At 50.7% G+C, this 26907-nt stretch overlaps 1 protein-coding gene across 2 annotated transcripts in view; it reads left to right on the top strand.

The window, feature by feature from the left end:
- Positions 1–26907, top strand: part of POLR3A (RNA polymerase III subunit A) — a 76436-nt gene that overhangs the window by 16703 nt on the left and 32826 nt on the right. The window lies entirely within an intron of this gene.

A 26907-nucleotide genomic window follows, 5' to 3' on the forward strand; every position in this document is an offset into this window, starting at 1 on the left:
AGTCAGAACTACATACACGAACAGTGCCAGAAGTGGGGACCTGTTCGAGGTCCAGAGGAACATAGGAGGAGTTGTTATCCTCTTTTCTATAAGGGCCAATTCCCCAACGGAGAGTGGATCCACAACGAAAATGAGAACTGCGACGGTTGTACTGAGGAAGATTTTGGACTAATTAATATGAACGAGGTGAAACAACAATGGACAATACCACCCCCTCTTCCCCCTCCTCCTCAAAACCCTCAAACTTGGACTGTGCAAGGGCCCCCTCCCCAAAATTGGTATCCACCAAGACCCCTTCTCCAAAACCCCGGACCACCCCCCAATAGTGGGATGCAGAACGGACCAAGGGGGAACTGGGCCCCGCCTCGGGGTCCGCCGCAGTGGCAACCAGTGAACCAGTCACATTGGGGGCCGCCAGAACGCCGGCAGGGCGGAAGGGGCGCTGTAGAGGGACGACCTATGCCCTCCGCACCACCGGTTCCACAGGAACCGTGCCATTATTGCAAGCAGATGGGACACTGGATACGTGATTGCCCAAAGGCTCGTAAGGGGTTTCAGCCCCAATACAATAGAGGGGCCTATTGACGGGACGCTGGCGAGTCGCCCAAGGAGTGTCCCCTCTTGACCATGACGCCGGCAGAGGAACCAACCATGATGTTGGACGTGGAGGGAAGACAATTAGAATTTCTCGTAGATACGGGCGCGACTCGCAGCACAATTAACAAGGGGCAATTGCCCTCTTTGCGCCCGACGGCCAGGAACGTTCAAATACTGGGTGTTTCGGGTTTACCCCAAGCGCTTCCTATTTCGGAGGAAGTGCGAGTAACATGCGGCCCGCTGGAGGCTAAACATGCTTTTTTGATGACCACTACCGCCCCGACCAATTTGTTGGGACGGGATTTATTGTGCCGCTTGGGCTGTCAGATCTCATGTACCGAGGAGGGAGTTTTCGTAGACGTCGCGGAATCTAAACGCGACTTGGTAATGACGGCATTATCTCGGCCCGGCCCCACCGTGTATTGGTGGCGCATGGATGAAGGGGCTCTGGCTACCTGGACGCATATCATAGATAATGTGTGTTTGGACAACGCAGTTCTGCGAGATTGGCTACAAATGCACGAAATTTCGATAAAAACCTTAAAGGATAGTCCACCCCATTGCACTGCGTACTATGATGCAACGGGCGACGACGAGAATTATCGAGAAAAGGTTAAGGAGAAGCTGGGCGAGCGCACGCCTCTGCACTTGTCACGGATGTGGATCGGCCGCGAGGGAATAGGAATCGAGGCAGTCCTAACCTCGAGTCAGCGTGCATTGACCCGATACCCCGAAGGAGCGGCCGCCCATGTTACCCTCACTACTGCCAAGGGGTGGCCGCCGGAAAGTGTAGGTTGGATGGTAGGGAGGTTACGTGAAGTTCCCCTACAAGGTTATCGGAGTAAGAAGGGCCGTTGGACTTTGAAACGGCTCCAAAATGGCGAAGGGTTCTCAATTGACTTCAAGACACAACGGAGGGATGGAACGTTCGAAGCAACAGAGTTGCCTCCTAAGGGCACCTATGCCATGAGGGCAGTGCTGACGGACCCGGGTGAGTCAGATTACCTCCTAGCGGAGGTGCCAGACAATTTATGGCCCAAAAGCGACGGTGAGGTTGGACGGATGCGAGACGCCGAACCTCTAGTGATAGCAGTGCAGCCGGGGATGCGCTTGCCAAATGTAAAACAGTATAAGCTACGACCTGAGGCCGACGTAGGCATAGCACCAGTGATTCAATCCCTAGTGGAACAGAAGATTATCGTGGAAACTAACAGCCCATGTAATACACCAATTTTGCCAGTTAAAAAGCCGTCAAAGGACAAATGGAGGTTTGTACAGGATTTAAGGGAGGTGAACAAGGTGATACAGGGCATACACCCACTAGTTCCAAACGGAGAAACCCTCATGATGTCAATTCCACCGGATGCAACATACTTCACGGTCATCGACCTTTGTTCTGCGTTTTTCTCTGTGCCCATCGCGCCTGAGTCACAATACTTGTTCGCTTTCACCCATAGGGGGCGCCAGTATACTTGGACAGTACTACCTCAGGGGTTTTCAGATAGCCCCACTCTGTTTTCCCGGGCGCTGCACCGCGACCTGGCGGATGTGGAATTGAAGGGAGGGTCAGTGTTGCTGCAATACGTTGACGATTTGTTGATTTGCTCCCCTTCAAAGGAGGCGTGCGAAATGGATTCTTTGGCCCTATTAAAGGCCTTGGCGGCCAAAGGCCACAAAGTAGGCAGACCAAAACTTCAGTTTGTGCGGCAGGTTGTAACTTACTTGGGACACGCCATTTCGCATGGAAAACGAGAATTGGATGCTGGACGGGTGACCGCTATCATGGAGCTGCCTCGCCCTCGCTGGCAACGACAAATGCTGCGCTTCCTAGGTATGACGGGATATTGCCGCACTTGGATACTTGATTTTGCGCTGCTGGCTAAACCACTGTACGAGGCGACCAAATCAAATGCCCCGGACCTATTGATATGGACGGATGAATTGAGGCGATGTTTTGACGGGCTGAAACAGGCGCTGGTTACGGCACCGTCATTAGGACTCCCGGATTATGCGAAACCATTTACCCTTTACACTCACGCCGTGGGAGGTTTCGCCCAGTCAGTTTTGACACAGACCCATGGGGATAAGGAGCGGCCGGTGGCCTACTTTAGTAAAAAGTTAGACCCGGTCGAACAAGGGTTTCCAGTGTGCTTGCAAGCCGTGGCAGCGGCCAGGTACGCAGTAGAAAGAACAGCGGACATTGTTATGGGACACCCAGTAACGCTACGGGTACCACATTGCGTCACTTCGCTGTTGTCACAGCGAAGCACACAGCATTTGTCTAACACTAGATTAATGCAATACGAATCCGCACTGATCACTGCAGCCAACATCACGATCGAACGTTGCACGACGCTCAACCCAGCCTCACTGATGCCCACTCCTGAGGAGGGCGAACCTCATGTGTGCACCGACGTTGTGCAGCTAGTCTCCACGGTGCGATCGGATCTAAGGGACAATCCCTTAGAATATCCCGACTGTACATATTATGTCGATGGATCAGCCAGGCGCGCATGGGACGGGTCTCTGTTGTCCGGGTACGCCGTGTGCTCGGATAGCGAAACGGTAGAAAGCGGGCGTCTTCCACCTACATTTTCCGCACAGCAGGCGGAGCTGTGCGCCTTGACCAGAGCGTGCAGCTTGGCGGAAGGCCTTGCCGTCAACATTTACACAGATTCGGCCTACGCTCACGGCGTAGTCCACGATAAAGGAGCCATCTGGAAGATGAGAGGTTTTCTCACATCTGCCGGTTCAGTGATAAAGAACGGCGCGCTGGTAGAAGGGCTCCTCCGAAGCATTTTACTTCCCCGCGCTATCGCGGTAATTAAGTGTCGTGGCCACCAAAGGGCGGACACTGACGTTGCCCGGGGCAACGCAAGGGCGGACGAGGCGGCAGGAAAGGCCGCCAACCAACAGATAGAACGCAACATGCCGATGGTGACACGAGCACAGAAGACAGCCGCACAGATTGCTGACATACCGACTGCGGGACCACCCGCCACACCAACTAAGGACGATATCATAAATTTGCAAAATGCTGCACCGACGGCCGAACACGAGGTCTGGCTCAAACGAGGAGCGATACGCCCTGGGCCAGGGGAAATGTGGACCCTTGATGAAAAACCTATAGCACCCCAGGCTTTACTGCCTTGGCTGGCACGCATGGCTCATCAGAATGGTCATGTGTGCCAGAGGGGGGTGATGGGACAGATAGACTACACTTGGGCAGCGCCAGGACTGTCACGGATTGTATCCGAAGTGTGCCGATCGTGTGTGGTCTGCCAGCAACACAATAGAGGGGCGCCACCGAGACATGCACATGATGGGGGACGACCCCCGCCTAGTGGGCCGTTCGCAACTATTGAGTTCGATTTTACAGAATTGGAACCAAGCATGTCGTTTCGCTATGTGTTGGTAATCGTAGATACGTTCACCAAATGGGTCGAAGCATACCCATGCGTCAAATCCGATGCTCCGACAGTAGTGAAGCGCCTCGTGCGGGATTTTATGTGCAGATTTGGCATTCCCCAGATAATTTCGTCAGATCAAGGAGGCCATTTCACGGCGCAGGTGGTTAAGGGCATTCTGAAGGCGTTGGGCGTTAAACAATCCTTCCATTGCGTCTACCACCCACAGTCCTCAGGACTTGTGGAACGAACGAACAAGACTTTAAAGAATAAACTAGCGAAACTTTGCGCAGACACAGGCTTGAGGTGGCCAGAGGCTCTTCCGCTTGCATTGATGAGCATTCGTTCCACCCCGGGTCGCACTACGGGCCTTTCCCCCCACGAAATATTAATGGGACGACCTATGAGCTTGCCCATTTCAGCACCAACAGACATGTCCACCCTTGCTTTGCCAGTAATGGATGACATGCTTTTGAGATTTTGCATAGGCTTGTCGAATGTGGCACGCAGCATCCATGCTCGAGTACGAGAGGCGCTGCCTGAACCAATAGGCCACGCCATCCACAACTTTCAGGCCGGCGACTGGGTGCTCGTGAAGCACTTCACCCGCAAGGCTGCTTTGGAGCCACGGTGGAAGGGACCATTCCAGGTGCTACTGGTCACACCGACGGCAGTCTTCTGCGAGGGTAAACCTTCGTGGATCCACGCCACCCATTGTAAGTTGTCCTTCCCCGCACCACAAGCCACACAAGACACCGCACCTCACATTGCTGCAGACACCACACCTCACACCGCTGAAGACAATGCACCGTCTAGGGCACCACAGTCTCCTAAGGGCGGCGATGACGGTCATGATGATGGGAATTCTGGGCAGCTGCCTAACAAACCCCGCCAAGGATAGGCTTCTGCAGTTTAACCCACTGAGAGAGGATCTCCCCAAATACCCAGGACACGACAACTACACGTTATTTAAACTTTACTCCGTCAAATACATAACGGCTCCCCGGGGACAGGGGATAGTAGTACATTGCTGTGAGTTGGAGACACATTTCAAGTGGTTATCTGTAAGATGGATGGAAGCCATGGTGGTACACAATGGGACACCACAGGCACGCATGACAACCCCACGCATAGTCTTAACTAAAGTTAGACAGGTGGAAAATGGAAGGTTTACTGGGACCGTGAATAGTCACGCCGCCGCAGGATATCAATGGGGCACGGGCATCGACAATACTACTCTCCTACTGTCGCATGCCCTCGTCGGCCCACACACCACGATAATACTTGAATGTGGAATATGGCCCCCGCGCACGCTGATTAGAAGGAACAAAAAGAGGGGAGATACCCAACACCAATTCCGGCCTAGTTGTGCCGCCTACGTTGTTAAACCCCCTCCTGCCCAGGAAGTAAGAAGGAAGCCAGAGGAGAACACATACTGGAAGGTCGCACGGCATATGGCCACAGTACAGAATAGGACACAGTGTTGGATGTGTATGCACCTTCCCCGCACCAGCACAGCAGGCATACCAATGGTAGTGTTACCCCTATCACTCAATGATTTGTGCTCGAAGCCACTAGATACCAAATGCATTAGTACAACCCTGACAAGCCAAGGTTCTGACGGAACTGCGTGTAAACGAGTTTTCCAGTATTCACCCCCCATCCAGTCCCGACACTTTGAGGAACGTCCGGCGCCGGTTTGGGTCAAGCCGGCATGGGGGGCCCTCTGCTTAGAAGGAAAGGGCCAAGTAATGGTAGGCAAATCCGTGTGTAGAGATACCCTTCCCGCGGACCCGAGAAAAGGAAAACACACGCTCCTAGTGAACGTTACAAGCTCGCCCTTGCATAACCTCACACACCTCCAGTTGGCATGGAAAGGGGAAAACGGGACAAACACTATCCCAGGTCTTCTCACTTGCATGACCACCCATTTAGTGGCCCCGCACGGGACCATGTTTGTATGCGGGAATAAAGCTTACCCGTATTTACCTGATAATTGGGGAGGAATTTGCTATTTAGGATCAGTTTTCCCAGAGATGGAAATGCGACAGCACTTGCATAATACCACCGCACTCATAAGGACACAACGAAGCACCTATTGGCACGACGACGACACCACTACTTTACACGGCGCTGATTGGGAGAAAGCCGTTAGCTTCTTCTTCCCATGGGCTGGGACGGTCATGAACAGTTACCGCATTGACAAAATTGCGTTAATCTTAGAAACTGTGGCCAACGCCACCGCTACAGCACACGACGAAATGTTGGACACAGTTGTCCATCTGCGTACAATGGTTATGCAAAATAGGGTTGCATTAGATATGCTATTGGCAGAACGAGGAGGGGTATGTGGGATAATTGAGGGTAAATGTTGCACTTTTATTCCTGACCCCTCACAGGGTGTCAGTGCTGCTATTATAACGTTAAGGGAAAGCGCTCACTCATTGACAAGGGATCGAATGGATCGGGAAGCCTCCCACCAGTGGCTTACCGACTGGTTCAAGGGGTGGACAGGCACAATTGTAAAGTGGGTACTAACCGCTTTGGCAATAGTCCTTGGAATCGTGGTTAGTTGTGTGATAATCAAGGCTTTAGTCCTTGCGTGTGTGAGGAAGTTTTCCACAGGATGGACACTGAAGACGACACCGGAAAAGGCCATGGTGATGATCGACCAGCGGATCGCGGGTCCGGATGACACACCAGCTGTCAACTCAACTGCCAGTCGCGGATCCTGGAACGACGACCTGAACGAGTCCCTGGGCCGCGACAATGAGATCTTCGCTTCCGAAGATTGTTCTTCCATTGCTGATATTACCGATAATGATGTCGAGTACACTTATGCGGACCTCGAAGCATTTCAGGCTACCAGAAGGCCGTTTAAACTGGGCCCCGACACGTCGGAAGAAGAAATCGACGATTTCCTGAAGGATTCCTCTCGTTTCTTCACGATATGCCATGCCGTGGCTATGACTATGGGCCGTCCACTCCGCAGGCCTACGCCACCTGAAAATAATGTTACTGATGATGTTACCAATGATGATGTGGGCCACTTGCGAGGGTCCCCGGCTGATGTTTATGTTTCAATGCAGGCTCTGCCTCTCCATGTTTCACGAGCTCACCTTTATGTCTCACAAGCCCACAGTGAGTCAAACGCCACTGACCCAGTTCGGGATTTGGACCCAGCTGTGAACCCAAGCCCGGATGGAGAGGAACTCGATCGTGAAAATACTCTGAGTTCCGAGTCTGATTGTTTTGGAGATTCGCCCTTGAATAACAGCGAAGCAAGCAGCATCGCCTCGGACGATCTCGACTTTGACCCAAAGGAAGTTTCTCTCCCACCTTTGGATCGTTATGCTTTATTTCATGGCCATAGGTTTGAGCCACCTGATACTGACGATGTTGTGTCTTCCCCAGATCACCAGCACGTAAGAGACCTCATGAACATGAATATCGATTGAGCGCTGAAGATCGACAAGGATTTCACTTGGGGAAGCCTGGGCGAGCTCCAGTTGGGGAGGAGTCCGGCTGCACCTCTGTGGTCCAAGGGTGGGTCGGAGATCTTCCTGGGTGTGGACCCCGGTGGAACCAGAGGTCTTCGTTGTGGATTTGGCGCGCTATTCGATCTTCATGTCTCTACGGTCTCACCTCATACACCCATCTACACCCGACTTACATCATACATCCACTGACACCCACTTGCACCCACACACCCGCGGATCAGCCTGCTGGGTTCGTTGTGCGGTACTGGGTACGGGACATGCTCACTGGGCTGCATTCGTGTGGTACGTTACGTTTAGTTACACTCTCTCTCTCTCCCACCTCTTTTGGTGGATTTTGTGTGCCATTTGATCACTCTGCTTTTACGGCCTTACATTGCATACTCACATACAGACGCGAATCATCCTACTGAGTTTGTGTGGTGCTTTGGTACGGGACATTCTTACGGGGCTGCCTTCGCGTGATATGTTGAATGATTTTTCTGTTTTTGTTTGAAATAAAGGCCTTTGATTGGCTCGTAGATAACTTTGTATCTTAGATCCAAAAGGGCGGTATGTAGGGAGCTGTAATGCCCCTCCCCCTTTGTATATCCTTGCTGCTTTACCAATTACCAAGTATAACCAATTATATGTTTTGTTTTGACTTGCTACTGTACTCTTTCATGATACTGAGTTCTTTCTACTGCATTGAGGATGTGTAATATCCTAATAAGGAGTTCTCTGCCTTTGTGCTCTGGCCTGCGTGGGCGCAATCTCTAGTTCCCCTTTCCAGGCCTTGGAGGAAACTCTTATCTCTCTATGCCTTTTTCCTGTTTTTGCCATTATCTTGCAAGTTGACAGTTTTACGAGTGACCACTCCCCTTTGTACTTTCCCAAGCCAGCTGCTATACAGAAAGTTGTAAACATGTTGTCACATAATGCTGACCATCTCCTTATCAGAAGCTAACCCATGACTGGCCTTGGATGAACTTCCTTTAATTAACTGAACAACAGGATGGGACTATGGTGGGGGACCCAATGAGCCCATTCTGTCTCTATGTCTTGTGAGCTAACTCCACCCCTGACTTTCCTTTATATAAAGCAATGATAATTGAATTATTTCAGAGCATCTTGTTGTACTGTTGGTCATTCCTTGTGAGTTTCAATGCAACTTTGCTGTCCTCAAGCTTGAGTACTCGAGTTCCAATAAATATATCCGTTGCTCCTTTCTTCTGAGTCTTTGAGTCCCAAGTCCTAAGTCCTCGTTCTCGGCAACTATATATATATATATATATATATATATATATATATATATATATATATATATATATTGTTACAGACACGACTTTGATGTTAAAGTGGGCCGAGCGGAATGGCCGTCGTGTCCGCACAAATTACCCGACTATACTCGACGTTGACGAAGTCGCGTGATGCTGGCTCAATAAGAAAAAGAAGACACCCGGCTGGACTACAATAACACAATACGACACCAGGGGTTCAGTTCTCAAGACCTCCGGAGGAGGTTATATTAAGGCGGAAGGTTAGATTACAACTACAAGAGGGACAGCATAGAAAGACAAGCACTTAGACACAATCTTATATTATTCCCAACAGACGACAGATAAACGGGACAAAATGCTGACTCACACGGGGATTGATGGCAAGGAAAGGCAGGTAGCGATGGCTCCAGGTGCACCTGGGCTCAAAGGTCAGAATCGACTCGGTCCGGTCCAGAGATGCGGGGAGGTCGCAGCGCTCGGATGGCGTCTTGTCTGCTCAAGCTGGGGGCGCATCTGACTCAGCGCTCGCAGGTGGCTTTCCTTCTCCAAGCTGGGTGCGCATCTCTCGTCACATCCGGCGCGGGGCCGCGTATATCCGGCGGGGAGTGACACGCCCTCGGCTCGTTAGCTCCGCCTCGTGGAATCGGCACGTTGCTTCTCATTGGGTGCGTGCGGGGGGTTTACCAGGCTCCGCCCTTGACGAGGAGCTGACAAGGAGCCCCTTCGTGGTAACCCCGTGGAGCGCATGGTCTATGGCGCTAATCGAGCCGGTGTGAGGACGCATCCTCCCCCGCTCCGCCGCCATCTCCTCTGTTGTTGTTGTAATTGTTGGGGAAGAAGATGGAAGGAGGTATGGGAAAGGTCCTAAACTCACTACTGATGCCATATAATCACATTCTGGTGCAACGAAGAGTCATAATTAATGGAGACGAGGCCTTAACTGACATAGAATAAGAATAACTAGGAAGATGTCCGAAAGTTGTCTACGTGTGGTGCGGTGGACCTGGGCACGACATTTAATGGGGGAATAAGGGGAAGGTCGGCTCTACTGATTGTTATTTACATGCAATGGGACTAGGGAATGGGGGATTTGGGAAAGTTGGGGAGTATTGGAGAAAATAGGGGAATATTTACAAGCGGATATGGAGGCCAAATTCCATATTCGCAACATTGCACCCTTCTCTACCCTCGGGGCGTCCCGACCCGATAAATTTTTACCTACTTTAGTGTGGCACGCAATGTAGTTCCCTCTACTATTAACTCTACCCTGAGTGCGACAGTTTTACAGATATTCACAAATGAGTAAATATGTCCCCCTGCGACGTTGCACCCTTCTCCTCACAGAAACACACCCACAGGATAACCGAATCCAGAAAGAATTCGCAAACTACACATACAGCCGGTAGGGAGCATTATTTACAAGATTACGCTGATATCTACACTACGATCCAGGACCTGTTTTTGGAGGGACACATGCAGATGTTATGCATAGAGAGAGAGCGCGCTTGCCAACATCGATACACCAACCCACGAGTGCTCTGTGGCCGACGGCCTTTAATAACGTGCAGAGCACCCTTTCCCAGCATCAAAAGCACCACCCCACCACCAATCGGTGCAGTCACCATTGTTCATTGGAATAAAAATAAATTCGACAACCCCTAACCCTGCAGGTGTCTCTTGCTCTTCTTGTGGTGCACTTGGTGGTGTTAACTATTAGTGGTTCACCTGTATGGCATAGGTGCCACGTTGATCCATAGGTCCATCCCCGGGTGGTGCTTGGCCGCAAACGAACTGCGGTCCATTGTGGGTGGCCACAAACATTGCGGTCCATATGGTGTATCGATCCCGGCAGCAAACAGCGAAAGTGCAGGCCCACAACTGCGCAGCCAGCACCTCTCTCTCCTCTCTCTCTACCCCAAAGCCAGATCCTCGGAGGTGGGAGACAAAAGAAGAAACAAGTGAGTAAGGTGGTAAGGGCGCAAAAGTGCACGCAATGTAAGGTGATGCACACTGGGGGCACATGGGAACCAGGTGAGACAGGTACGTTCCTATCGTACGCCCCCCCCCCCACCAGGTAACCTACATGGCCCCTCCCTTACCCCTTACTGTATCCACACAACACAACACTACCCATAAACATCTACTTTACAAATCAACAAACATCCCTACTGTCTTCCCCGTTCCTCCCATATACCAAATTCGTCTTCTCTCCCTCCTAACCAATCAAATTTGCCATTTTCAACTTTCATCAAAATTTGCCATCTCCAATTCATCATCAGTCCCTCCTAGGGAGGGAGAGATGGAATCACCCCAATGTCTCATCCACGTCGTGATGCGTCTCACAAATCCTCACAGCAATCTCATTTCCTGCACAAAACAAAGAAAACACAGGTGTGGAGTCATCATCATCACCACAGGTAAGTGGCTGCGTATGGTGCAACAGGTTCATCAATCCTAACTATCTCCTAAATGACTTTAACAACTTTACACTACCCGGGGTCTCTCTCCGGCCAAACCATTGGCCCTCTTACACTATGGGTTCTAAAAACCAATTCCCATTGGCCAGACTGTGGTGCTCTTCAATTTGGGGTCTCACTCCCCCGATTCATCTCCCGGTGCCCTCGTACAATTTCTGGGCTGCGACGTGTACCTCTCCCAGTGGGTCTACCCACCTGCACACCTCCACCACTGCAGTTGCCTCCGAGCTTACCTGCTCCTTACCCTAACCTAACTACCAGGGGAAGGCCCTCTGGCTCTCTCCCCACTCCGTGCCCTCTCTGGCACTGGGCTACCCGGGTCCATCCTCCGGATCCTCGGGCCCCATCCACAACTCTACCGGCTCCCAGAGCCCACCTGCGGCCTCACCTGGCCGACATCCTCACAGTGGTGGAGTGCCCAACCAACTACACGCACTAACAGGCTACACGCCCAGCCATTTCCACAACACTAATGCACCCATTCACAACACCATTCTGCAACCGCACCACAAATGCCAATATCCAACCACAATTTACCTGCACCCTCTACCTAACACTTACACTACCCGCCCCGGGTGCTCGTGAAAGGGGTCCACTCTTCCCCCATCCACACCTTCGCACCATGCACACCACTCCGTACCACTCACTCCAACTCTCTCCACACACCTGTACCTGCACACCTGTGCTCTCACACCTGGTGCCACCGGCACCCTTCTCTCCCCAAGCGCATTCGCGCTGATCCACACACTCACTACTCATACACTGCTCCACACACCTGTCCAGTTGCACACCTGTGCAATCACACCTGTTCAATCCTCACACACACAGCATCATCTCAGCTAACTACTCCCTTCTGAAACTTGCGCTTCCCAGTCGTCCCTTTAACTATTGCGCTCCCTCGTCATTATCATCCATACTAATCTACCTGCGTCCCCACTACAGGTATCAGTCACTAACTAATCTTAACGTTACCTAATGTCAATCTCTAGATCCCTACACACGATATATCCTAACCCACCCGGGCTAGTTTTCACTGCCATACACCCCATAAACCTAGTGCTCCTTTGCCCCCCCTGTGAGGGATGGTGGATTTGCCATCCCACCACATCGGGGGTCTCTCACTATCAATTTTGCACATCAAATTTCAACAAATTAAAAATTTGCCAATCACTACCCATCATCTGCCAATCACTACTGCCAATCCCTTGCCAATCATCAAATTTTGTTTTTCTCTAATTTTGGGTCCAAAACACTAACTTCATCACCCAGTCTACTCACTAATACCTCTCGGTGCGCCAATTCCCGTTCAAAGCCAGGCTTCGTAAAGCCAAGCCATGAATGCTGGTTGTTCTGTGCCAGCGGTTGGATACGTCCGGCACTCGGTGCAGGGAAGGAGGTTTACCCGGCCCGAGATCCCACGCACCTTCTCGGCACGGAACCATCCAATGTCCCGATCTCGACCTGCCGGAATTCCTCAACAAAAAGTGGTCGCCATGACGACTCTTTCTATTGGGCTGCCAGCTCCGCCTAGTGGAGCCTGGACGCGGCCGTTCAAAGCGAGGCCCGGCACGCACCGAGGGCCCGACTCGGCTATAAGTCGTTCTAAACTCTACCCCGTCTAACGTCGATGCTTCACCTGCATGCTTACATCCCGCAGCCCGTTCCTTGCTCACACATCCAGCCGTGCCCATGCTCCTCGTACCTTTCCTTACACACCCAGGTACCCTCATTCCACTCACAGCCTTGGTCACACACCTGACCACCGAACACTGTGGCACACATTCGTTGCTCGCACACCTCACCAATACACCTCTTCGCGCCCCCTCCTCTGTCACCTCCTCTGTGACAATCACAGGTGTGCTCTCATTCGCACACCCAACCATGTGCCTCACCACCAACTCCAGCGTGCATTCCCACTCACGCTCTACCATTCCAGGTGTGCATCCTTCCATCCCAGGTGTACATCCTCGCTCACCTGTCACAACTAACTCACGCTCCATGTCACTCTCACTACTCTCACCTCCATTCCTGACAGCGCACTCACCCTTACTCTTGACAGCGCACTCTTTCCTCGTGCACCTGTCCATCACACACCTTTCTCGCGCACACTCTCCCGTTACACCCTCTGTAACACTCACCACAGGTGGACACTCTTCCTTACTTCTGACAGCGCACTCTTTCCTCATGCACCTGTCCGTCACACACCTTTCTCGCGCACACTCTCCCGTTACACCCTCTGCAACACTCACCACACCGCGCTTCCATGTGCCCCCTCGCACACACGCTACGACCGACTCACTCTCGCCAGCACACTCACTCCTTGGCACGCACTTTTTCCTCACACACCCCAGAGTCGGACTGTCTCGCACACCTCCTCTTTCGCACACCAGACCTGTCGCACACTTCACCCACGGCCTCTCACGAACACCCGGGTCTGTCTCGACCCCCAAGCTTCTTAAATCCCCTGGCGCATCATACGCACGACCATATTGGTCACCACTTACACCGGGTCCTCTTCCTCTTCGCTTCTCCTCCATCACCTGCGAATCCCTCATCCGGTTAATGAGCACATCATCACGATCCAAACACAGACTCTGGACCAATTCTTTTACCTCCTCTTTTATCTCTTTCTTATCCTCTCTCCGTCGCTTTTTAATTTCGCTCACCCCTTCTTCCACTTCTTCTAATTTTTGCTTCATCTCCTTCATCTCTTCGTGCGCCCCTTTAAGTTCTTCCTCTAACTCCACTTTATTTTTTTCTATGTGCTCCCGCACCTCCCGCTCTTTAACCTCCATTACCTCTACCACCTTGTCCATTTTCCTCGTCAGGTCCTCATGTACCGTCTGACACTCTTTTTTAATTACCCCTACGTCCTTTTTCATCTCCTTCTGTGTCGATTTTAAACCCTCTATTACCGCTGTGTTCTTCTTTACCTGGTCCCCCAACTCCTTTTGTCCCACTGTCAGTTGTTCTACTCCCAGCGTCAACTCCTCTATACCACCTTGCAATTTTACAGTCCCCTTTCTCACCTCTTTCTCCATGCGCTCCTTACAGTGCCTCACCTCCTCGCGCACTCCTCCGACCTCCTCACTCACTCCTCTTCTGATCTCCTCTCCCATCACTTGCATCTCCTGCCCAGATGCCACCCTCATCTGCTCCATTTCCTCCCTGTGAGCATCCAGTTTGGTTTCTACCCCCATTCTGACCTCCTCTATCTGCTGCTCCATTTGTTTAACTTCCCTTTCCGCTTGGTCCCTCATGTCCCTCAATTTGCCTTCCATACTGTTTTCTAACCCCTCTAACCCATTTTTCACTCCCTCTATCTGATTCTCCTGGGCAGCCATTCTATTTTCTACCCCCGTTAACCCATGTTTCACCTCTTTTATCCCGTTGTCTAACCCCTCAAAATTATTGTCTAACTTCCCAATTTTCTTGTCTAACTCCTCAAAATTATTGTCTAACTTCTCACCGGTACCCCTCATTTGGCCCTCTAATCGCCCACTATCAACCCTCATTTGCTCACTCTGAGCATCCATCCGGTTCCCCATTACCCCCATTTGGTCCTCCAATCGCTCACCCAATCGCTCAATTTGGCTCCCCATACTCATCTGTACAGCTGCCTGTAGCTGCGCAATGAGGGCCTGTATGTCAATCGGCTGCATGTTAAAGCCCGTTGATACAGCGGGCTCGGCTACCGCGCGCTCTTGCGAGGCGCCATTTTGCGTGCCTGCTACCCTCGCTGTTTCGCTCTCCTCATGTCCCTCATGTCCCTCAATTTGGTCCTGGACCGACCCTGCTTCACTCTCCCCTACCGGACCCCAGCCGTCTTGATCCGCCATAGCGCGACTTGCAAAATTCGAGTTTCGTAAAACAAATCCAAAATTTTTTTTTTTTTCGTTATAATTTCGGCGAGCGCAGTCACCGCGGGACCGCGCTCCGAATCGATTCGGTCGAGCGCCGTACGCGCTCCGAACCGATTTTCCCTCCCAAAATTTGGGCCTAACTAATTTAGTCCCGGGTCCGAATCTCACTCCTCGACACCAATTGTTACCGTACTAACACAATTGGTGTCCAAAATTTGGGCTAAATAAATTTAGTCCCAGGTTCGAATCCAACTCCTGACAACCAATTGTTACAGACACGACTTTGATGTTAAAGTGGGCCGAGCGGAATGGCCGTCATGTCCGCACAAATTACCCGACTATACTCGACGTTGACGAAGTCGTGCGATGCTGGCTCAATAAGAAAAAGAAGACACCCGGCTGGACTACAATAACACAATACGACACCAGGGGTTCAGTTCTCAAGACCTCCGGAGGAGGTTATATTAAGGCGGAAGGTTAGATTACAACTACAAGAGGGACAGCATAGAAAGACAAGCACTTAGACACAATCTTATATTATTCCCAACAGACGACAGATAAACGGGACAAAATGCTGACTCACACGGGGATTGATGGCAAGGAAAGGCAGGTAGCGATGGCTCCAGGTGCACCTGGGCTCAAAGGTCAGAATCGACTCGGTCCGGTCCAGAGATGCGGGGAGGTCGCAGCGCTCGGATGGCGTCTTGTCTGCTCAAGCTGGGGGCGCATCTGACTCAGCGCTCGCAGGTGGCTTTCCTTCTCCAAGCTGGGTGCGCATCTCTCGTCACATCCGGCGCGGGGCCGCGTATATCCGGCGGGGAGTGACACGCCCTCGGCTCGTTAGCTCCGCCTCGTGGAATCGGCACGTTGCTTCTCATTGGGTGCGTGCGGGGGGTTTACCAGGCTCCGCCCTTGACGAGGAGCTGACAAGGAGCCCCTTCGTGGTAACCCCGTGGAGCGCATGGTCTATGGCGCTAATCGAGCCGGTGTGAGGACGCATCCTCCCCCGCTCCGCCGCCATCTCCTCTGTTGTTGTTGTAATTGTTGGGGAAGAAGATGGAAGGAGGTATGGGAAAGGTCCTAAACTCACTACTGATGCCATATAATCACATTCTGGTGCAACGAAGAGTCATAATTAATGGAGACGAGGCCTTAACTGACATAGAATAAGAATAACTAGGAAGATGTCCGAAAGTTGTCTACGTGTGGTGCGGTGGACCTGGGCACGACATTTAATGGGGGAATAAGGGGAAGGTCGGCTCTACTGATTGTTATTTACATGCAATGGGACTAGGGAATGGGGGATTGGGGAAAGTTGGGGAGTATTGGAGAAAATAGGGGAATATTTACAAGCGGATATGGAGGCCAAATTCCATATTCGCAACAATATATATATATATATATATACATATATATATATATATATATATATATATATATATATATATATATATATATATATATATATACTGTATATATATATATATCGGAAATGAATGTAGAAGGAAGTGGAGGATGGGGAAGACCGAGAAAGACTTGGCGAAAGATGGTGAAAGAAGAAATGCGGGCAAGGGGGGAGATGCAGAAAATAGGGCAAAATGGAGAACATTGTCATGGGGACCGCTCTTGCAGGGAAAATGGCCTTAAAATGCCTGTTGTTGTTGTTGTATACATATAACTGTGAGAAATAGTAGAAACTCCACAGTACGAGCAGGGCGTCTCATTTGCATTAAATAAATAATCGGGAGATTAAATCAGAAGCAGACGTCGCTTCAGGACGGTCGATATTTAATTCTCGACAAGATTTAGACCAACAAAGGCCTTCTTCTTAGTCGTCCCCAAGTTCAAACAAATGTTCCGCTGAACTTGGGGACGACTAAGAAGAAGACCTTTGTTGGTCGAAAGCTTGTCGAGAATTGAAGATCGACCGTCCTGAAGCTACGTCTGCGTCTGATTTAATCTCCTGATTATACATATACAGTATATACATATATATACATATATATATATATATATATATACATATATATATATATACATATATATATACATATATATACATATATATACAATATACATATAGATATATATATATATAGATATATCTATATATATATACATATTGTTACAGACACGACTTTGATGTTAAAGTGGGCCGAGCGGAATGGCCGTCGTGTCCGCACAAATTACCCGACTATACTCGACGTTGACGAAGTCGCGCGATGCTGGCTCAATAAGAAAAAGAAGACACCCGGCTGGATTACAATAACACAATACGACACCAGGGGTTCAGTTCTCAAGACCTCCGGAGGAGGTTATATTAAGGCGGAAGGTTAGATTACAACTACAAGAGGGACAGCATAGAAAGACAAGCACTTAGACACAATCTTATATTAACCCCAACAGACGACAGATAAACGGGACAAAAGGCTGACTCACACGGGGGTTGATGAAAAGGACAGCGGGTATCGATGGCTCAAGGTGCACTCTTGGCTCAAGGCAGAATCGACTCGGTCCGGTCCAGAGATGCAGGGAGGTCACAGCGCTCGGATGGCGTCTTGTCTGCTCAAGCTGGGGGCGCATCTGACTCAGCGCTCGCAGGTGGCTTTCCTTCTCCAAGCTGGGTGCGCATCTCTCGTCACATCCGGCGCGTGGCCGCGTATATCCGGCGGGGAGTGACACGCCCTCGGCTCGTTAGCTCCGCCTCGTGGAATCGGCACGTTGCTTCTCATTGGGTGCGTGCGGGGGGGTTTACCAGGCTCCGCCCTTGACGAGGAGCTGACAAGGAGCCCCTTCGTGGTAACCCCGTGGAGCGCATGGTCTGGAGCTAATCGAGCCGGTGTGAGGACGCATCCTCCCCCGCTCCGCCGCCATCTCTGTTGTTGTTGTAATTGTTGGGGAAGAAGATGGAAGGAGGTATGGGAAAGGTCCTAAACTCACTACTGATGCCATATAATCACATTCTGGTGCAACGAAGAGTCATAATTAATGGAGACGAGGCCTTAACTGACATAGATTAAGAATAACTAGGAAGATGTCCGAAAGTTGTCTACGTGTGGTGCGGTGGACCTGGGCACGACATTTAATGGGGGAATAAGGGGAAGGTCGGCTCTACTGATTGTTGTTTACATGCAATGGGACTAGGGAATGGGGGATTGGGGAAAGTTGGGGAGTATTGGAGAAAATAGGGGAATATTTACAAGCGGATATGGAGGCCAAATTCCATATTCGCAACATTGCACCCTTCTCTACCCTCGGGGCGTCCCGACCCGATAAATTTTTACCTACTTTAGTGTGGCACGCAATGTAGTTCCCTCTACTATTAACTCTACCCTGAGTGCGACAGTTTTACAGATATTCACAAATGAGTAAATATGTCCCCCTGCGACGTTGCACCCTTCTCCTCACAGAAACACACCCACAGGATAACCGAATCCGGAAAGAATTCTCAAACTAAACATACAGCCGGTAGGGAGCATTATTTACAAGACTACGCTGCTATTTACACTACGATCCAGGACCTGTTTTTGGAGGAACACATGCAGATGTTATGCATAGAGAGAGAGCGCGCTTGCCAACATCGATACACCAACCCACGAGTGCTCTGTGGCCGACGGCCTTTAATAACGTGCAGAGCACCCTTCCCGAGCATCAACAGCACCACCCCACCACCAATCGGTGCAGTCACCATTGTTCATTGGAATAAAAATAAATTCGACAACCCCTAACCCTGCAGGTGTCTCTTGCTCTTCTTGTGGTGCACTTGGTGGTGTTAACTATTAGTGGTTCACCTGTATGGCATAGGTGCCACGTTGATCCATAGGTCCATCCCCGGGTGGTGCTTGGCCGCAAACGAACTGCGGTCCATTGTGGGTGGCCACAAACATTGCGGTCCATATGGTGTATCGATCCCGGCAGCAAACAGCGAAAGTGCAGGCCCACAACTGCGCAGCCAGCACCTCTCTCTCCTCTCTCTCTACCCCAAAGCCAGATCCTCGGAGGTGGGAGACAAAAGAAGCAGACAAGTGAGTAAGGTGGTAAGGGCGCAAAAGTGCACGCAATGTAAGGTGATGCACACTGGGGGCACATGGGAACCAGGTGAGACAGGTACGTTCCTATCGTACGCCCCCCCCCCCACCAGGTAACCTACATGGCCCCTCCCTTACCCCTTACTGTATCCACACAACACAACACTACCCATAAACATCTACTTTACAAATCAACAAACATCCCTACTGTCTTCCCCGTTCCTCCCATATACCAAATTCGTCTTCTCTCCCTCCTAACCAATCAAATTTGCCATTTTCAACTCTCATCAAAATTTGCCATCTCCAACTCAACATCAAAATTTGCCATCACCAATTCATCATCAGTCCCTCCTAGGGAGGGAGAGATGGAATCACCCCAATGTCTCATCCACGTCGTGATGCGTCTCACAAATCCAACAACAATTCTCATTTCTGCAACACAAACAAAGAAAACACAGGTGTGGAGTCATCATCATCACCACAGGTAAGTGGCTGCGTATGGTGCGACAGGTTCATCAATCCTAACTATTTCCTAAGTGACTTTAACAACTTTACACTACCCGGGGTCTTTCTCCGGCCAAACCATTGGCCCTCTTACACTATGGGTTCTAAAAACCAATTCCCATTGGCCAAACTGTGGTGCTCTTCGATTTGGGGTCTCACTCCCCCGATTCATCTCCCGGTGCCCTCGTACAATTTCTGGGCTGCGACGTGTACCTCTCCCAGTGGGTCTACCCACCTGCACACCTCCACCACTGCAGTTGCCTCCGAGCTTACCTGCTCCTTACCCTAACCTAACTACCAGGGGAAGGCCCTCTGGCACTCTCCCCACTCGGTGCCCTCTCTGGCACTGGGCTACCCGGGTCCATCCTCCGGATCCTCGGGCCCCATCCACAACTCTACCGGCTCCCAGAGCCCACCTGCGGCCTCACCTGGCCGACATCCTCACAGTGGTGGAGTGCCCAACCAACTACACACACTAACAGGCTACACGCCCCGCCATTTCCACAACACTAATGCACCCATTCACAACACCATTCTGCAACCGCACCACAAATGCCAATATCCAACCACAACTTACCTATACCCTCTACCTAACACTTACACTACCCGCCCCGGGTATTCGTGAAAGGGGTCCACTCTTCCCCCATCCACACCTTCGCACCATGCACACCACTCCGTACCACTTACTCCAACTCTCTCCACACACCTGTACTTGCACACCTGTGCTCTCACACCTGGTGCCACCTGCACCCTTCTCTCCCCAAGCGCATTCGCGCTGATCCACAACACTCACTACTCATACACTGCTCCACACACCTGTCCAGTTGCACACCTGTGCAATCACACCTGTTCAATTCTCACACACACACGGCATCATCTCAGCTAACTACTCCCTTCTGAAACTTGCGCTTCCCAGTCGTCCCTTTAAACTATTGCGCTCCCACGTCATTATCATCCACACTAAACTACCTGCGTCCCCACTACAGGTATCAGTCACTAACTAAACTTAACGTCACCTAATGTCATCTTCTCTAGATCCCTACACACAATATCCTAACCCACCCGGGCTAGTTTTCACTGCCATACACCCCATAAACCTAGTGCTCCTTTGCCCCACACCTGTGAGGGATGGTGGATTTGCCACCCCACCACATCGGGGGTCTCTCACTACCAATTTTGCACATCAAATTTCAACAAATTAAAAATTTGCCAATCACTGCCCATCATCTGCCAATCACTACTGCCAATCCCTTGCCAATCATCAAATTTTATTTTTCTCTAATTTTGGGGCCAAAACACTAACCTCATCACCCAGTCTACTCACTAATACCTCTCGGTGCGCCAATCCCTGTCCAAAGCCCGGCTTCGTAAAGCCAAGCAATGGATGCTGGTTGTTTTGTGCCAGCGGCTGGATACATCCCGCATTCGGTGCAGGGAAGGAGGTTTACCCGGGCCGAGATACCACGCACCATCTCGGCACGGAGCCATCCCATGGCTCGATCTCGGCCTGCCGGAATGCCTCACCAAAACGTGGTCGCCATAACGACCCTTCCTATCGGGCTGCCCGCTCCGCCTAGTGGAGCACGGACGCGGCCGTTCAAAGCGAGGCCCAGCACGCACCGAGGGCCCGATTCGGCTAAAAGTCGACCTAACCTCTAACCCGTTTAATGTCGATGCTTCACCTGCATGCTTACACCCCGCAGCCCGTTCCTTGCTCACACATCCAGCTGTGCCCATGCTCCTCGTACCCTTCCTTACACACCCAGGTACCCTCATTCCACTCACAGCCTTGGTCACACACCTGACCACCGAACACTTTGGCACACATTCGTTGCTCGCACACCTCACCAATACACCGCTTCGCGCCCCCTCCTCGGTCACCTCCTCTGTGACAATCACAGGTGTGCCCTCATTCGCACACCCAACCACGTGCCTCACCACCAACTCCAGCGTGCATTCCCACTCACGCTCTACCATTCCAGGTGTGCATCCTTCCATCCCAGGTGTACATCCTCGCTCACCTGTCACAACTAACTCACTCTCCTTGTCACTCTCACTACTTTCACCTCCATTCCTGACAACGCACTCACCCTTACTCCTGACAGCGCACTCTTTCCCCATGCACCTGTCCGTTACACACCTTTCTCGCGCACACTCTCCTGTTACACCCTCTGTAACACTCACCACAGGTGGACACTCTTCCTTGCTTCTGACAGCGCACTCTTTCCTCATGCACCTGTCCATCACACACCTTTCTCGCGCACACTCCTGCGCACACTCTCCCGTCACACCCTCTGTAACACTCACCACACCGCGCTTCCATGTGCTCCCTCGCACACGCGCTACGACCGACTCATTCTCGCCAGCACCCTCACTCCTTGGCACGCACTTTTTCCTCACACACCCCAGAGTCGGACTTTCTCGCACACCTCCTCTTTCGCACACCAGACCTGTCGCACACTTCACCAACGGCCTCTCACGAACACCCGGGTCCATCTCGACCCCCAAGCTTCTTAAATCCCCTGGCGCATCATACGCACGACCATATTGGTCACCACTTACACCGGGTCCTCTTCCTCTTCGCTTCTCCTCCATCACCTGCGAATCCCTCATCCGGTTAATGAGCACATCATCACGATCCAAACACAGACTTTGGACCAATTCTTTTACCTCCTCCTTTATCTCTTTCTTATCCTCTCTCCGTCGCTTCTTAATTTCGCTCACCCCTTCTTCCACTTCCTCTAATTTCTGCTTCACCTCCTTTATTCCCCGGTACGTCTCCTCAAGCTCATCCTCTAAGGCTACCTTGACCGTTTCCATGTGCGTCCTCACCTGCCGGTCCTTCGTCTCCATTACCTCTATCACCTCGTCCAACCTCGTTGTCAGTCCCTCACGTACCATCTGACATTCCCTCTTCGTCGCTACCAAGTCATCCTTTAGTTCCTTCTGTGTCGCTTTCAACCCTCCTAATACCGCAGTGTTCCTTTGAACCTGCTCCACTAACTCCGTCTGTCCCACCGTCAGCTGCTCCACCTCCTGCGTCAGGACCTCTATGCCCCCCTGTAACTTTACAGTCCCCTTTCTCACCTCCTTCTCCATGTGCTCCTTACAGTGCCTCACCTCCTCGCGCACTCCTCCGACCTCCTCACTCACTCCTCTTCTGATCTCTTCTCCCATCACTTGCATCTCCTGCCCAGATGCCACCCTCATCTGCTCCATTTCCTCCCTGTGAGCATCCAGTTTGGCTTCTACCCCCATTCTGACCCCCTCTATCTGCTGCCCCATTTGGTTAACTTCCCTTTCCGCTTGGTCCCTCATGTCCCTCAATTTGCCTTCCATACTGTTTTCTAACCCCTCTAACCCATTTTTCACTCCCTCTATTTGATTCTCTTGAGCGGCCATTCTGTTTTCTACCCCCGTTAACCCATTTTTCACTTCTTTTATCCCGTTGTCTAACCCCTCAAAATTATTGTCTAACTTCCCAAATTTCTTGTCTAACCCCTCACCAGTACCCCTCGCTTCGTCCCTCATTACTCCCAATTGCTCACTCTGAGCATCCATCCGGTTCCCCATTACCCCCATTTGGCCCTCTAATCGCTCACCCAATCGCTCAATTTGGCTCCCCATACTCATCTGTACAGCTGCCTGTAGCTGCGCAATGAGGGCCTGTATGTCAATCGGCTGCATGTTAAAGCCCGTTGATACAGCGGGCTCGGCTACCGCGCGCTCTTGCGAGGCGCCATTTTGCGTGCCTGCTACCCTCGCTGTTTCGCTCTCCTCATGTCCCTCATGTCCCTCAATTTGGTCCTGGACCGACCCTGCTTCACTCTCCGCTACCGGACCCCAGCCGTCTTGATCCGCCATAGCGCGACTTGCAAAATTCGAGTTTCGTAAAACAAATCCAAATTTTTTTTTTTTTTTCGTTATAATTTCGGCGAGCGCAGTAACCGCGGGACCGCGCTCCGGCTCGATTTTGTCGAGCGCAGTACGCGCTCCGAACCGATTTTCCCTCCCAAAATTTGGGCCTAACTAATTTAGTCCCGGGTCCGAATCTCACTCCTCGACACCAATTGTTACAGACACGACTTTGATGTTAAAGTGGGCCGAGCGGAATGGCCGTCGTGTCCGCACAAATTACCCGACTATACTCGACGTTGACGAAGTCGCGCGATGCTGGCTCAATAAGAAAAAGAAGACACCCGGCTGGATTACAATAACACAATACGACACCAGGGGTTCAGTTCTCAAGACCTCCGGAGGAGGTTATATTAAGGCGGAAGGTTAGATTACAACTACAAGAGGGACAGCATAGAAAGACAAGCACTTAGACACAATCTTATATTAACCCCAACAGACGACAGATAAACGGGACAAAAGGCTGACTCACACGGGGGTTGATGAAAAGGACAGCGGGTATCGATGGCTCAAGGTGCACTCTTGGCTCAAGGCAGAATCGACTCGGTCCCGGTCCAGAGATGCAGGGAGGTCACAGCGCTCGGATGGCGTCTTGTCTGCTCAAGCTGGGGGCGCATCTGACTCAGCGCTCGCAGGTGGCTTTCCTTCTCCAAGCTGGGTGCGCATCTCTCGTCACATCCGGCGCGTGGCCGCGTATATCCGGCGGGGAGTGACACGCCCTCGGCTCGTTAGCTCCGCCTCGTGGAATCGGCACGTTGCTTCTCATTGGGTGCGTGCGGGGGGGTTTACCAGGCTCCGCCCTTGACGAGGAGCTGACAAGGAGCCCCTTCGTGGTAACCCCGTGGAGCGCATGGTCTGGAGCTAATCGAGCCGGTGTGAGGACGCATCCTCCCCCGCTCCGCCGCCATCTCTGTTGTTGTTGTAATTGTTGGGGAAGAAGATGGAAGGAGGTATGGGAAAGGTCCTAAACTCACTACTGATGCCATATAATCACATTCTGGTGCAACGAAGAGTCATAATTAATGGAGACGAGGCCTTAACTGACATAGATTAAGAATAACTAGGAAGATGTCCGAAAGTTGTCTACGTGTGGTGCGGTGGACCTGGGCACGACATTTAATGGGGGAATAAGGGGAAGGTCGGCTCTACTGATTGTTGTTTACATGCAATGGGACTAGGGAATGGGGGATTGGGGAAAGTTGGGGAGTATTGGAGAAAATAGGGGAATATTTACAAGCGGATATGGAGGCCAAATTCCATATTCGCAACAATATACACACACATATACATATATACAGTCACGTGAAAAAGTAAGTACACCCCATGTAAAGTTTTTACTTTTTCAACATGTTTCAACATACTCCTGTGTTCAAAAAGTATCCGACCTTTATTTTTCGTGCGTAAAAAAAAAAGAAGCTAGGGAGGCGTTGATTGGTGCACATATGTAGGCGATCCTAATGCGCACGCGTGAATTTTTTCCCACCTGCAGAAGCTGTCATTCGACGGCAGACCGCCGATGAGCGAGGACATGTAAGTGAGCGCCGTCGGATTTTCGTTTTTGACAAAATGACGGAAAAACTTGAACAACGCTACTGCATCAAATTTGTGTAAAGCTTGGCGATTCCCAAGTGGAAACGATCCGCAAGATTCAACACCGTTCATGCCATTATGAAGGAGGATTTCGGCTTCAGGAGAATCTCAGCGAAGTTCGTACCAAAGCTGCTAACGATTGAGCAGAAGCAACTCCGTTTGGAGATCGCACAGGACATGCTGGAGACTGAACAGCGATCCCAGCTTCCTCAACACAGTGATCACTGGCGATGAGTCTTGGGTTTATGGGTACGACCCAGAAACCAAGTTGCAGTCATCACAATGGAAGCATCCAACATCCCCGAGGCCAAAAAAAGTTGTTACACAAAGTTACACAAAATTTGATGCAGTAGCGTTGTTCAAGTTTTTCCGTCATTTTGTCAAAAACGAAAATCCGACTGCGCTCACTTCCATGTCCTCACTCATCGGCGGTCTGCCGTCGAATGACAGCTTCTGCAGGTGGGAAAAAATTCACGCGTGCGCATTAGGATCTCCTACATACGTGCACCAATCAACGCCTCCCTAGCTTCTTTTTTTTAATGCACGAAAAATAAAGGTCGGATACTTTTTTAACACACTACGTACAGCTATTTGATCTTCATTTCAACAATATTGATAAATAAAGGTGATATAATATAGCAAATATCATGAAACATTTACATTTTGTTGTCTGTTGTATAATTTAAATAAACATAAATGCAAATTTTGCATGTCGAAAAAGTAAGTACACCCCTCCATTTATCACTACTTCAAATACCTAAAATTAGATTCAGGTGCAAATGATTAGAACATCATTGGAGAGGATCTTGGAGGAACCTCTCTTATTTAAACCTCAGACATTTCGTTTGGGTTGCTCTTTGTTGTTGAAGTGTGCGGCGTCACCATGCCTAGATCAAAAGAGCTCTGAGGCCTTCAGAAAGAAGGTGATAGATGCCTACGAGTCTGGGAAGGGATTTAAAAAGATCTTCAAACAATTTGAAATCGATCATTCGACTGTCCGGTAGATCATCTACAAGTGGAGAAGATTCCAAACAACTGCCAACTTGTTCAGGCCAGGCCGCCCCAGCAAGTTCAGCCCGAGAGCAGACCGCAAGATGCTGAAAGAAGTCTCTAAGAACCCCAGAATGTCATCACGGGACCTGCAGGTAGCCCTTGCCACTGTTGATGTCAAAGTGCACGAGTCTACCATTAGAAAGAGGCTGCACAAATTTGATCTACATGGGAGGTGTGCCAGGAGGAAACCTTTGCTGTCCAGAAAGAACATCAGGGCAAGACTAAAGCTTGCCAATGAACACCGCGGCAAAGACCAGCACTTCTGGAACAATGTGCTCTGGACAGATGAGTCAAAGGTAGAGCTATTTGGCCACAGTACCAGAAGACATGTTTGGCAAAAACCAAAGACAGCATTTGACCACAAGAACCTGATACCAACTGCAAAGCATGGTGGTGGAAATATTACGGTTTGGGGCAGCTTTGCTGCATCAGGGCCTGAGCAGCTCACCATCATATAATCCACTATGAATTCTTCATTGTACCAGAGGGTGCTTGAGGATAATGTGAGGCCATCTGTCGGAAAGTTGAAGTTCAACCGAAGCTGGACCTTGCAACTGACAATGACCCTAAACATACCAGTAAATCCACCAAGGAATGGCTGAAAAGAAAGAAATGGAGGGTTCTGGAACGGCCAAGTCCAAAGCCTGGATCTAAATCCCATCGAGATGTTGTGGGGGGATTTGAAACGAGCTGTGCATGCAAGAAACCCCTCAAACA

Source organism: Myxine glutinosa, chromosome 4, assembly GCF_964187855.1.
Source record: "Myxine glutinosa chromosome 4, kmMyxGlut1.1, whole genome shotgun sequence".
Classification (NCBI taxonomy): Eukaryota; Metazoa; Chordata; class Myxini; order Myxiniformes; family Myxinidae; genus Myxine; species Myxine glutinosa.